Source organism: Chiloscyllium plagiosum, unplaced genomic scaffold (assembly GCF_037043375.1).
Source record: "Chiloscyllium plagiosum isolate Xiang-an unplaced genomic scaffold, Cpla_swu_hap1 HiC_scaffold_22, whole genome shotgun sequence".
NCBI classification, from domain to species: Eukaryota; Metazoa; Chordata; class Chondrichthyes; order Orectolobiformes; family Hemiscylliidae; genus Chiloscyllium; species Chiloscyllium plagiosum.
Window position 1 is genome coordinate 53,486,897 of NW_028270160.1, and position 14,245 is coordinate 53,501,141.

The window sequence follows — 14,245 nt, forward strand, 5'->3', positions numbered from 1 at the left end:
ACATAGGTGTGTGTGGTAATGACAAAATCATAGAATCCTTACAGTGTTGAAGCAGGCCATTCAGCATATGAAGTCCACACTGACTCTTCAAGCAGAATCTCACCCCAATCCATCCCTCAATCTATCCCTGTGACCCTGTATTTCCCCTGGCTACACCCCCCTGACCTATGCATCCGTGGATGTTATGTGCAATTTATCATAGCCTATCCACCTGATCTGGGAGAAAGTGAGGACTGCAGATGCTGGAGATCAGAGCTGAAAATGTGTTGCTGGAAAAGCGCAGCAGGTCAGGCAGCATCCAAGGAGCAGGAGATTCCTGAAGAAGGGCTCATGCCCGAAACGTCGATTCTCCTGCTCCTTGGATGCTGCCTGACCTGCTGCACTTTTCCAGCAAAACATTTTCAGCAGTATCCACCTGATCTGTATATCTTTGGACTGTGGGAGGAAACCAGAGCACCTGGAGGAAACACACACAGACATGGGAAGAATATCAGAGTGGCAGTCATCAGAGGCTGGAATCAAACCTGTGTCCCTAGCACCATTAGGCAGCAATGCTCACCACTGAGCCACTGTGTTCCCCATGATGTGAGGGAGGAGGGCTGGAATGCTGTATTTTTACAGCCATGGCAATCCGACAGACTGCACTGAAACAGACATTTTAAACTGTTTAACTTTAAAATCCCATGTGGTTGCCTCTGAGTTGTTTGCAGGGGCTCCTATTAACACCTGCTCACTGCCCACCACCCCTGTTCTTTTCATCACCCACCCATTCAAACAAACCCCAGAATGAAAATCTAACTTTCCCCAGACTCTGTGCTCCTGACCAGGGAGCACAATTCAGGTCAGGAGGTCCACTTGCCGAAGGGTATATGTCAGCTCCTTGTACAAACTTGGACATACTGCAAGTCAGCTCCAGCCAGAGGTCAGCACAAACCAAATCAAGCTGCCAAGTGAATAATAGGTAACAAGTGTCTGGAATTCCAGAATAGGCAGGGTGGCAAACAAGAGGGCAGAATGGCTTGTCCTGAATTATATATCAACCCAAACAACAGAAAAAAAAATACAGCCACCAAAGCCCAAGTCAATAATTCAAGTTGTAAGCAATTACTTCAAATCAAGCCCAAGGCAGTCAACACATGTGTAAGCCTCTGTAACTAAATGTTTTCCTGAGAATTAAAGAACCGCATAAGGAACTGCATGAGTAATCATCATTTCATTTAGAATTGTTCCATTTTATTGTAGATGTTACTTACAAGGTTACAGTTTTAACAAGTTGAAAAATCCATAATGGTTGACTCAATCAATTACTCAAATAATTTCTTGAATGCTTATCATTTTACAAAGTTAAAAATCACACAACACCAGGTTATAGTCCAACAGGTTTAATTGGAAGCACTAGCTTTCGGAGCGAAGCTCCTTCATCAGGTGGTAGCGACTACCACCTGATGAAGGAGCGTCGCTCCAAAAGCTAGTGCTTCCAATTAAACCTGTTGGACTATAACCTGGTGTTGTGTGATTTTTAACTTTGTACACTCCAGACCAACACCGGCATTTCCAAATCATATCATTTTACAGTGAGCAGAATTCTGTAAAATACTGAAGGTTTAATTGCTCAGTTTTCTGCCACATACTCATTTATCATTGGCACTTATTGATTGAATCACGTTATTTTAAATTAAACACATGAATACTTATGAATACTTATTTCAGCCAAGCAGTACCCTTTGTCCAATGCATCAATGCAGCCTTGAGGAATGACAATTGGAGAAATTACATTCTTGAGATGTGCTGGATTTGAAATTGCACTTTCAGTTGAAAATCACTGTGTGAATGGATCCATGCCCAATACGAGACTTGAAGAATTAAACTAGATAATATCTAATGGATCCTTTCATTCCAATATACAATCAACTAAGCTGAAGAAAGTGGTGGGAATTTTCTGAAAGTGAATAGGTGCTGTGGTAGATTGAGGACTGGCTTAATCTGCGAGGGAGCATGCACAAATGTTATTTGACAACATACAGGAGGTCAAAATGTATGTTTAATACTGGTAATAAGAGATCAAAGCCAAGAGTGTAGGTCCAATAAAGAGGATGCAATGCTAGAAGTAGTTTAAGATTCTGACAAATTTTAAGGTGTGCAAGTGCACCTTCAAAATGATATATTCTACCAAACAGACCAGTAATATTTTCCATTGTTCAAATTATTACACTGACAGAATTCATTTATTATTCATACATTGAAATCATAAGCATTACCTTACTCTCAGACATTTAGCCTTTTGGTAATTCTTATACCTATAACACACTGGCAGCTATTCAACTCTGACCGCTATATCACTCAAACGTCTCACAGTACATTCAATGATGCACTTTCCTTGAGTTATAGGCAGTTGCACATAACAGGTAATATCAGGGTAAAACAAAACTGGAAAAGTGCAACATTTTAATTTTTAGGGGGCTGGTGGCCCTGCCAGTGATATCCCATAACTGTTACTCATCGATAATTACCTGTGAGAAGGTGGTGGAGAACCACCTCACTGAACTGCCATGGTTCATTTGCCATGGATATTCCCAAACTGCAAATCAGAGAATTCCAAGACTTTTATACTGCAGCAGAGAAGGAATGATGATATAGTTGCAAGTCAGGAAGTCATGTGGCTTGGAGGGCAACTTGCAGGTGGTGGCGCTCATTTGCATTTGGCACCCTGGCTTTATAATTGGAAGAAGTCATGACATTGGAAGTGCTGCCCATCAAGTCCACATTAACCTTCCAAAGAGCATCTCATCCAGACTCACCCTTTCGCTACCTGATCTCTGCAACTCTGCATTTTCCATGAGCACATTAAAGTGATAACAGCACTTCACTTTCATAAGAAATGTGACCACATAACCTCATGATTTTCAAAAGACTGCACCCAATTATAGCTTGATCCTGTGTGTTGGTCATATTCAACATCTTTTAGTCACATTAGAGTCCACAGGTTGTTTTTTCTTCTATTTCTTGGCCAATTCTCCTTTTAACCTTCCTCTGATACTTTCTATTCCAATTACTGATCCAAAACAGCTTGTTTTTTGAAAAAGGCTGCTATTTTTACTGTATTTTGCTGAATAATTATTTTAGCTCTTCTATGGAAATCTAATTCCTGTTTAATTAATCTACTAAATTTGATGTTTCTCTGCAACTTTTCTGGTTTTGAGAAGCAAAATTAAACCTAGTAATTCTGACTTGTGGGCTATCAAAGCCATTTTCTCATTGACATTTATCCACAAATGATCACTTTGCTTCTTTCACTTGATATGACCAAGTGAGAAGAGGTGAACAAGCTCTCCTATGCGATCAACTGAGGAGGATAAAGAGCAAAACTTTTCAGTTCTTTATTTACAAGGTTAAATCTCTCCAATTAAAAATATAATTAACTGTGTTTGGCCATGAGCGTTCAATCAATCAACCAACAAGGCTCTTGATGCAAAGAGCAAATTAATTAACTGTTAAACTAGAGAAAAATAAAAAAAGTGATGCCAAGCATATGGATTTGGTGCGGTTACTAGGGCCTATACATGTTTATAGACACAAAGTTAAAGGTGAATATAGTTCAATACAAAGAAAGATAAAACAAAACATGGTTTGGAGTCCATTGATCATTTGAGATGGAAGGTCTTTTAACCTGAAGGGGACATTGTTTGTCAGGTTTCTCAGAACAAAAGGAATATTTATTAGAAGGTTTTGATTCACAGTTGGTTTCTCTTAGGCTGGATCAATTTTTACAAATCTAGGTATCACTTCCAGAGAAAGATAGGGAACATCCTTGTTCTTGAGGTTACAACAACTGTCTTGATGTTCCTCTGTTTCTAATGGTCATTGTGTAGCAAAAATTACAGACTTCTAAGCATAGCTTCTGACAGGGCTGGGATGGTGGTGGTGTTTAGATGTTTCAAAACTGGCTGTTGGCCACAATCATGATAATTCATGTTTACACAGCATTCATAGTTCATCTGTGACCCATTGATATATATGGGGATGGGGGTTCAGTCTTCCTTTTTGCCTAACATTTCAAATTTGAGTCTATGTTCCAGCAATAACGATAGTCTCATGCCTGAGATATTTGAAGGTCAATGCGATCTCTTCCCCAGAGATATTTAAGGTCAATGTTCTCGTATTTATCCCTTGTTTTGGCTTTTCACTGCACAAGCCTATTTGAAAATTCCTTTGGAAAGTCCTGTGAACTTGGTCAACTTCTGATCTGGTGACTTTCACCATTTTAAAGTAGCCCAGCTCATTTTACCTGCACATCTCTTCTTCCTCAGGCAGCTGAGGAAATTTGGCATGACGTCGAATACCGTTGCCAAATTTTATAGGTGCACCATTCTGTCTGGATGTATCACTGCCTGGTATGGCAACTGTACCATTCAAAATCAGGGACGGTTAAAGAGAGTGGTGAACTTGGCTCGGACAATCACAAAGGTCAACCTCCCATCTATAGAATCCATTTACCAGGCCCGCTGTCAAGGAAAGGCCGCCAGCATTCTCAAAGATCCATCCCACCCTGGCAATGTTTTTCTATAACCTCTACCATCGGGGAGAAGGTACAAAAGCCTGAACACACGCATCAGCCAGTTTCGTAACAGTTTCAACCCTGCTGTTGTTAGAACACTGAATGGATTCAAACTCTTAACATGCGCGTGTACCTTTGCTTTTGTCCTCGCTGCTGTTTACCTATTATTTACTTATCGATGCTACTTAACTCTGATCTGCCTGTATTACTCGCAAGAAAAAGCTTTTCACTGTGCCTCAGTACACATGACAATAAATTCAATTCAATTCTCACAAAACAGAAGTCAAGGCTTTTAAGTTAGTCAATGAGATTTCAAACATTAGTAGTCCCAAGTGTATATCATGATGACACACCAATGAGATTGGCACTTTCCTTCCATGCATGAACTAGAACAAGTTATCAATTAATCCTTCTATTCTCTTGAATATCCCGGTATTTTTTGAAGTTTTTTTGAAGAAGTGACAAAGAAGATTTATGAAGGCAGAACAATGGATGCTGTTAATATGGATCTCAGCAAGGCATTTGACAGTCTACATGGAAGACTGGTTAGCAGGTTATATCACACAGAATACAGCAACAGTTATCCAATTAAATACAAAATTAGCTTGAAGGTAGGAAACCGAGGGTGATGGTTGACAGCTCTTTTTTGGACTGGAAGCCTGTGACCAGTGGTGTGCCTCAAGGATTGGTCCATTGCTTTTTAACATTTATACAAATGTTTTGGATGTGAACATAGGAGGTATGGTTACTAAGCTTGCAGATGACACCAAAATTGGTTGTGTAGTGGACAGTGAAAAAGTTAATCTCAGAGCACTATGGGAGTTTGACCAGATTGGCCAAGGAGTGACAGATGGAGTTTGATTTAAATAAATGTGAGATGTTGCATTTTGGAAAGGCAAATTAGGATAGGATTCACATACTTAATGGCAGGTCCTGGAGAGTATTGTTAAACAAAGAGACCTTGGGGTGGGGTTCACAATTCCTTGAAAGTAGAGTTGCAGGTAGACGGAGTAGTGAAGGCAAAGTTTACTACATTGCCTTTATGAGTAAATGCATTGAATAAACCAGTGGGAATTTTATGTTGCAGCTACACAGGACATAGGTTAGACCACTTTTGGAATATTGCAATCAATTCTGGTCTCCCTGCTATAGGAAAGATCATGTTAAACTTGAATAGGTTCAGAAAAGATTTACAAGAATGTTGCAGTGGTTGGAGGGTTTGAGCAACAGAGAAAGGCTGAACAGGCTTGGGCTATTTTACCCCGCAGCGTCAGAGGCCAAGTGGTGACCTTATTGAGGTTTAAAAATCAAGAGGGACATGCATAGAATGAATAGTCGAAGTCTTTTCCCTAGGGTATGGAAGTCCAAACCTAGAGGCCATAGGTTTAAGGTGATAGGGGAAAGAGTTAAAGGGACATAAGGGGCAACTTTTTCACGCAGAAGACGGTGCATGTATGGAAATGAACTGAGAGAGGAAGTGGTGGAGGCTGTTACAATGACAACATTTAATAGGCATCTGGATGGGCACAGAAATAGGAAGAGTTTAAAGGGATATGGTCCAAATGCTGGCAAATGGGACTAGATTAATTCAGCTATCATAGTTTGGCATAGACGAGTTGGACTGAATTATTTGATCAGTTGATAATTCAACTAATTCAACTAATTTCCAAGACCTTTTGTAATACCTCCATTCCTGATACTTCCAGAATTTCCAGACCACTGGTAATTACAACATGTAAGCAATCATATCTTGCTCAGCACTGTAATAGCTAAAGTCTGAGAAGATTTGCAAATATGGTACTGGCTATATAACAATCATTTCTTTTATTCCTCTGCTGAAAATGTGTTGCTGGAAAAGCGCATTCCTCTGACCCTGCTATCTGTGCCAAAACAGCTAATGTTAAATTACCTGGAAGATTTTGTAACCTTCATCCAGGATTAGATCTAGTACTATATTTTGATTCAGTCTTGCCAATTGTTCTTCTGTCTCATGATTATTCTAGCTGTTTTGTCTAAAGCTTCCAAAACCAACTTTGCCAGTCTTCATAAATTCTGCAAAGCTACAGATGGTTATTAAATGTATTTTTAACAATGCAAACCTGTTGTTACATCAACAATTTTCTGTTTCTCATCCAGCAATTGTTGCTTCTGAAAACAATGCTGATGATGTTACTGAAGAAATAAAGAGGAAACATTGGATAATTTAGAAAATTAGCAAATTCTCTTTTGAAGGACTTGTTAAAGGTTTAGATGGAGTGGAATTTCTTAATTGTGTGCAAGACAATTTTTGATTCAGTATGTGGATGTACCTACTACAGAAGGTGCAAAACTTGATCTACTCTTGGGAAATATGGCAGGGCAAGTGACTGAGGTGTCGGTGGGGGAGCACTTGGGGCCAGCGACCATAATTCTATTCATTTTAAAATAGTGATGGAAAAGGATAGGCCAGATCTAAAAGTTGAAGTTCTAAATTGGAGAAAGGCCAATTTTGACGGTATTAAGCAAAAACTTTTGAAAGCTGATTGGAGGCAGATGTTCGCAAGTAAAGGGACGGCTGGAAAATGAGATGATTTGGAGATGCCGGTGTTGGACTGGGGTGTACAAAGTTAAAAATCACACAACACCAGGTTATAGTCCAACAGGTTTAATTGGAAGCACACTAGCTTTCGGAGCAACGCTCCTTCATCAGGTGATAGTGGAGGGCTCCACTATCACCTGATGAAGGAGCGTCGCTCCGAAAGCTTCCAATTAAACCTGTTGGACTATAACCTAGTGTTGTGTGATTTTTAACTTTAGAAAATGGGAAGCCTTCAGAAATGAGATAACAAGAATCCAGAGAAAGTATATTCCTGTCAGGGTGAAAGGGAAGGCTGGTAGGTATAGGGAATGCTAGATGACTAAAGAAATTGAGGGTTTGGTTAAGAAAAAGAAGGAAGCATATGTCAGATATAGACAGGATAGATCAAGTGAATCCTTAGAAGAGTATAAAGAAAGTAGGAGTATACTTAAGAGGGAAATCAGGAGGGCAAAATGGGGACATGACATAGCTTTGGCAAATAGAATTAAGGAGAATCCAAAGGGTTTTTACAAATATATTAAGGACAAAAAGGGTAACTAGGGAGAGAATAGGGCCCCTCAAAGATCAGCAAGGTTGGTTTTATGTGGAGCCACAGAAAATGGGGGAGATACTAAATGAATATTTTGCATCAGTATTTACTGTGGAAAAGGATATGGAAGATATAGACTGTAGGGAAATAGATGGCGACATCTTGCAAAATGTCCAGATTACAGAGGAGTAAGCTGGATGTCTTGTAACGGTTAAAAGTGGATAAATCCCCTGGACCTGATCAGGTGTACCTGAGAGCTCTGTGGTAAGCTAGAGAAGTGATTGCTGGGCCTCTTGCTGAGATATTTTCATTACTGATAGTCACAGTTGAGGTGCCAGAAGACTGGAGGTTGGCAAACATGGTGCCACTGTTTAAGAAGGGCGGTAAAGACAAGCCAGGGAACTATAGACCGGTGAGCCTGACCTCGGTGGTGGACAAGTTGTTGGAGGGAATCCTGAGGGACAGGATGTATATGTATTTGGAAAGGCAAGAACTGATTCAGGATAGTCAACATGGCTTTGTGTGTGGGAAATCATGTCTCACAAACTTGATTGAGTTTTTTGAAGAAGTAACAAAGAAGATTGATGAGGGCAGAGCAGTTATGGGCTTCAGCAAGGCGTTTGACAAGGTTCCCCATGGGAGACCGATTAGCAAGGTTAGATCTCATGGAATACAGGGAGAACTAGCCATTTCAATATAGAACTGGCTCAAAGGTAGAAGACAGAGGGTGGTGGTGGATGGTTGTTTTTCAGACTGGAGGCCTGTGACCAGTGGAGTGCCACAAGGATCGGTGCTGGGCCCTCTACTTTTTGTCATTTACATAAATGATTTGGATGCGAGCATAAGAGGTACAGTTAGTAAGTTTGCAGATGACACCAAAATTGGAGGAGTAGTGGATAACAAAGAGGGTTACCTCAGATTACAACAGGATCTGGACCAGATGGGCCAATGGGCTGAGAAGTGGCATATGGAGTTTAATTCATATAAATGCAAGGTGCTACATTTTGGGAAAGCAAATCTTAGCAGGACTTATACACTTATTGGTAAGGCAGCATCCAAGGAGCTTCGAAATCGACGTTTCGGGCAAAAGCCCTTCATCAGTATTCCTGATGAAGGGCTTTTGCCCGAAACATCGATTTTGAAGCTCCTTGGATGCTGCCTGAACTGGTGTGCTCTTCCAGCACCACTAATCCAGAATCTGGTTTCTAGCATCTGCAGTCATTGTTTTTACTTATTGGTAAGGTCCTGGGGAGTGTTGCTGAACAAAGAGACCTTGGAGTGCAGGTTCATAGCTCCTTGAAAGTGGAGTCACAGATAGATAGGATAGTAAAGAAGGCGTTTGGTATGCTTTCCTCTATTGGTCAGAGTATTGAGTACAGGAGTTGGGAGGCCATGTTGCGGCTGTACTGGACATTGGTTAGGCCACTGTTGGAATATTGCATGCAATTTTGGTCTCCTTCCTATCGGAAAGATTAGATTAGATTAGATTACTTAGACTACTTACAGTGTGGAAACAGGCCCTTCGGCCCAACAAGTCCACACTGACCCGCCGAAGCGTAACCCACCCAGACCCATTCCCCTACATTTACCCCTTCACCTAACACTATGGGCAATTTACTGTGGCCAATCCACCTAACCTGCACATTTTTGGATTGTGAGAGGAAACCGGAGCACCCGGAAGAAACCCACACAGTCACGGGGAGAATGTGCAAACTCCACACAGAGTCGCCTGAGGCGGGAATTGAACCCGGGTCTCTAGCGCTGTGAGGCAGCAGTACTAACCACTGTGCCAATGTTGTGAAACTTGAAAGGGTTCAGAAAAGATTTAAGGATGTTGCCAGGGTTGGAGGATTTGAGCTATAAGGAGAGGCTGAACAGGCTGGGGCTGTTATCCCTGGGGTGACCTTATAGAGGTTTACAAAATTATGAGGGGTATGGATAGGATTAATAGACAAAGCCTTTTCCCTGGGGTCAGGGAGTCCAGAACTAGAGGGCATAGGTTTAGGGTGAGAGGGGAAAGATATAAAAGAGACCCAAGGGGCAATTTTTTCACGCAGAGGGTGGTACGTGTATGGAATGAGCTGCCAGAGGATGTGGTGGAGGCTGGTACAATTGCAACATTTAAGAGGCATTTGGATGGGTTTATGGATAGGAAGGATTTGGAGGGATATGGGCCAGATGCTGGCAGGTAGGACTGGATTGGGTTGGGATATCTGGTCGGCATGGACGGGTTGGACCGAAGGGTCTGTTTCCATGCTGTACATCCCTTTGGCTCTATGACTAAATTTGTCTATGCTAAACTTTCAGGCAATATTTTGCAGATTATAATTACACTCAGGCAAATCTAAAGGTTCTTTTTTCATTTCACTGTTTTATAAAAAAACATATCAATCACCTTCAATCAGTGTCCTCTAGTTGTAGATGCTTCCATCAACAGGAATACTTCCTCCACAACTGCTATATATAGACTCTTCTTGAGTTTGAACACTTCTAAATAAATTCCCTCTTAAATTTTCTCCTCCAAGGAGAACAGAGCCAGCTTCTCCGAAGTCTCCACACCAGCGAAGTTTCTCAATGGAAACATTTTCATAAGTCTTGTTTGCACCCTCTCCAGTTCAGTTAAACCACTAAGCAGAATTTTACCAGAAATTGACTAAATTATCAATGAGTTTCACAGAGAGTTTCTCTCAGCGAGTCCTAGCATGTTCTCTCTCGTGCCATCATCCCATGCTCGACTCATTAGCTATGCACTGCTCATCAAATTCTACCGCTCATTTTATGGAAGTAGTACTCACCAATGTCAGGATATTCCAAAGATCCCTGGTGCCAGTACCATATTTGGAAGACAGTCATGCGATGGTCAAACACAGGTAGTCTGGAGTTGCCCCCCACAATTTGTACATTTGCGCTGGACACAGCAGACAAGAGGAAATCAGTGCTTTACATTGTGAACAGAGGCCTGGAAGTCAAGGTGGATGGGGTGGAGTGAAGCTAGGTTGCCCTCTTTCCCCAGGCAGAACAGACCAGGATACCAGACATTTGCAGGCTCATCGGAGGCTGCCACCCATGTGAGTGCATTGTCAACAGCCCCAAGAAACAAGTGGCAATGCCACAAATTGGTCAATGATTTCCTCTGGTCTTCCAGAGTAAATACTTCTCTTCTAATAAAAACAAAATATTATTGCACATGCTGGAAATCTGAAACAAACAGAGTTGTGGAGCAACTCAGCAGTTCTGTCAGTATTTGCAGAGAGAGAATCGGAGTTGACATTTTGATTGGCATAACTCTTCTTCAAAAATAAAAAGTTATTGCACAATGACTTTTCTTAATGTTTTGACAGAGGCAGATAAGGGACAAAGAGAATGAGTGATTTTGAGGCTCAGTGCAAAACACAAAGAGGTTGTTCATGATGGTGAAAGAGAAAAAGATGTAAAATGGGTGTAAATTAATATGTGAAAGAGACAGAATAGTCATGAGATCAAAGTTAAAAAAAAAGATTTGGTCATGGAGGGGTGAAGGGGTTGAATGCAAGAGAATTGGAGAACAGGCATCATGTGGTGAGTTTCTGAAGTTATGGAAATTAATATTGAAACTGTAAAGGCTGTGAAGTACCTAAGCACAGAGTGGAGTATTGTTCATCAAGTTTGCAATGTGTTTCGAAGGAACATTTCAATGCACAGGACAGAAATGTCAGTATGACAACAAGACGCTTCTTTGAAATATCCAGCAACAAGAAGGTTGGGGTCATCTTTTTGAAAGAGCAGATATATTCCACAAAGTGATCGCTCAGTCTGTGTTTGATTATGAAAGGAGTCCACATTTGAGCTGTGAATATAGTTGACCAGTTTGAAATAAATAAGTAAAATGCTACTTCTGCTTATCCCACACACTCTCTATTGTATGCAACATCTTCCTTCACTTTAACTCCATCACCACTATATCCACAAATCACTTTCCCATCATGGTATCTGCGTTGCTTACTCACTCATTTGAACACTTCACCACTTTCTTCCATCTGCACCTGCACTTACAGCTCTGCTACCTGCTGCCATCTCACTCAATTCCTCCCTTCATGTCATTCCAAGGGCAAACCTCTGTTTAAGGACAGTAAAGAGAGCTGAGAAAGGTGGTGGAGTGCCCAACAATTGACTTTTCCACTCTATCCAGTAAGGACCAAGAACATGCCCGTGGTGAAGCCAAACTATCCATTTCCCAAAAAACAATTTTAAAAAGTTGTACATTGCTGTGGTGCTGTCTCTTTATCATCACTCTGAATGACTTCTTAATGAGCAGAACACCTATTCATTGTCGTGAACAATGTATTTTTGTCTCCTACACACACCAGCGAAGGTGACATGCTCCTGACAGCTAAGAGGTCTATACCATAAGACATCACCTCCTCCACTTCTGTTGTCTATGATGTAGAAGTAGTGGACTGGGCGTGGACAAAGTCAGAAGTCACACAATCACTGAGAGGATGCACCAGCAAGTTTGCCACATGGACACTCCATCAGCTCAGATACTGACACCTCATGGCTATTTTAGCTAGATTACGGTCAGCAGCACCTGCTGCTGAGTATATCACTGCCACATCTCCATGTCTGGTTGCTGACACTTGGAGGCCTGCCAAAGATGAGAGACTGACTCAACCGAATGCAGGAGAGGATCCCATGGTGACAGCAACTGAGAACATAATTGGAATGCACGAGGGAGCAGAAGGCAGGTTTGTCGGAGGCAGTCAGCGAACTGACTTGATGGTTAGACAAGTCTACCAATGTTGTCTATGATGTAGAAGTAGTGGACTGGGCGTGGACAAAGTCAGAAGTCACACAACACCAGGTTGTCATCCAACAGGTTTATTTGAAATCACATAACACCAGGTTGTAGTCCAGATTTATTTGAAATCACATGTTTTCAGAGCACTGCTCCTTCGTCAGGTGACGTGAAGGAGCAGCTCTCTGAAAGATTGTGATTTCAAATAAACCTGTTCGACTATAACTTGGTGTTGTGTGACTTCTGACAGCGTTATCTATGATAATATGCCTCTGAGCGCAAGCATCTGGCTACATCCAAAGATAGGTTGGTGGCTGCCATTGAGAGCTACATCCAGCACCCTCACTGTATAGTAGATCCATGTGATATCTGCATTCCCCCACTCTAGCCATTGGTGCTATCGCTGTCTAATTTCTGTCCAGTTAGTGGTAGAATGAGTCAGTAGAATTGGGGTCATAGAGCATACAAACAGTCCCTTCGGCCCAAGATGTCCATGCCAATCAGGTTTCCCAAACTGAACTAGTCCCATTTTCCTGTGTTTGGCACATAGCCCTCCAATGTTTTCCTCTCCATCTACCTGACAAAATGTTTTTTAAATTGCTATAATTGTACCCACCTCTACCACTTCCACTGGCAGCTCATTCCATATACACACCACTCTCGGAGCAAAAACATTTCCCCTCAGGTCCCTTTTAAATCTTTCTCCCTTCACATTAAACTGTACCCTCTAGTTTTGGACTCCTCTACCCTGGGAAAAAGACCTTGTCTATTTACTCTATCCATGCCCCTCATGATTTTATAAACCTCTAAGGCCACCCCTCAACCTCTTATGCTCCAGGGAAAAATGTCCAAGCCTATCCAACCTTTCCTTATAACTCAAACCTACCAGTGTTGTTAACATCTTTGTAAATCTTTCTGGCACCCTTTCCAATTTAATAATGCCCTTCATATAAGAGGATGCCCAGAATTGTGTACTGTACTCTAAATGTGGCCTTACCAATGTCTTGTACAGATGTAGCATGATTTTCAAACTCCTCTATTCAATGCTCTGGATGTTGAAGGCAAGTTTGCCAAATGCTTTCTTCACCACCCTGTCTATCTGTGACACTACTTTTAAGGATCTATGTACCTGCACCCCCAGGTTTTTTTGGTAGATAACACTCCCCAGGGCTCTACCACTAACTGTGCAAGATCTGTCCTGGTTTGTCTTACCAAAACGCAACACCACACATTGATTTGAATTAATGTCCATCTGCCATTCCTTGGCCCAATGAACCATGGCCCAATGATTAAGATCCCCTTGTAATCTGAGATAACCTTTTTCACCATCCTCTATACCATTAATTTGGATGTCATCCACAAAATGCACTAACCATGCATCTTATATTCTTATAAATCATTTCTATAAATCATGAACAACAGTTCTGGTCACAGGCCTCCAGTCTGAACATAAACCTTCTACTACTACCATCTGTTTCCTACTCTCATGCCAATTTTGTATGAATTTTGTAATCTGGCATCTCATGTGGTGTGGATAATACAATTATTCCTGCTAGAGGCTCCACAATCTCTTCTCTAGCTTCCCACAATGACCTGGGATACAGTTGATTTAGCTTGAGGGGATTTATCTATCTTTATGCATTTTAAGATCTCCAGCACCTCCTCTTCTGTAATATGGACATTTTTCAAGACATCACTATTTATTTCCCTCAAGTTTCCTAGCTTCTGTGTCTTTCTCCATGGTAAATACAGGTGGGAAATATTTGTTTAGCATCTCACCTATCTCCTGTGGTTCCACACACAGATGAC

At 41.4% G+C, this 14,245-nt stretch overlaps 1 protein-coding gene across 7 annotated transcripts in view; it reads right to left on the reverse strand.

The window, feature by feature from the left end:
* pcdh15b (protocadherin-related 15b) overlaps window positions 1-14,245 on the reverse strand; it is a 1,538,224-nt gene that overhangs the window by 1,213,141 nt on the left and 310,838 nt on the right. The gene's annotated exons all lie outside the window — the stretch shown is intronic.